Here is a 680-nt window from a genome sequence, read left to right on the forward strand (position 1 = left end):
ATATATATAAATATATATATATATATATATATATATATATATATATATATATATATATATATATATAAAATTATAAATTTTATATTTTTTTTTGCTACATAATATAAATAGTTTTTGACGCGGGCTAAAAGTGATAATACCCCTTCTCTTTTTCTTCTAGACACTTATGTTCCCTTCGTCTTAAATGACGCACATCTACATTTCTCCTTTTGTTGAAGAATCAAATATGCGCCATACCTGTCAAGCAGCTGCTCCATCTCATTTTGTTAGTTAGTTAGGATCTTAGATGACAGTTGTCGCGCCCCCTTTTTTCCTCCTCGCGGAGAATGCCCGGGTTTTAACATTTCATGGTAGAAATAACTCTTTTCCTTTCGAGAATTGAGTTTTGAAGAGTCGCCACCTAACGAATTATGGTGCGTTAGGGCACCTTGAGCAATTAACTCATAGACTAGTTTGCATTACCAGAGATTTAGGGTAAGAGCTCGAAATAATCTTGAGGGAAATGTGTTAGGCACCCCTCACGGTCCACAACGGTGGGTCCCGGCCAAACTTATACTATGTGAATTAGTCAAATAAACAGATAAACATTTTCACCACGTACTTGCAAGTAAGGCATGTTTTGACATTCAAGTAATGAAACAAGGAAAAGGGTTTGAACAAGTTGCACATATATAAAGAAA

This window comes from Nicotiana attenuata, unplaced genomic scaffold (assembly GCF_001879085.1).
Source record: "Nicotiana attenuata strain UT unplaced genomic scaffold, NIATTr2, whole genome shotgun sequence".
Taxonomy (NCBI): domain Eukaryota; kingdom Viridiplantae; phylum Streptophyta; class Magnoliopsida; order Solanales; family Solanaceae; genus Nicotiana; species Nicotiana attenuata.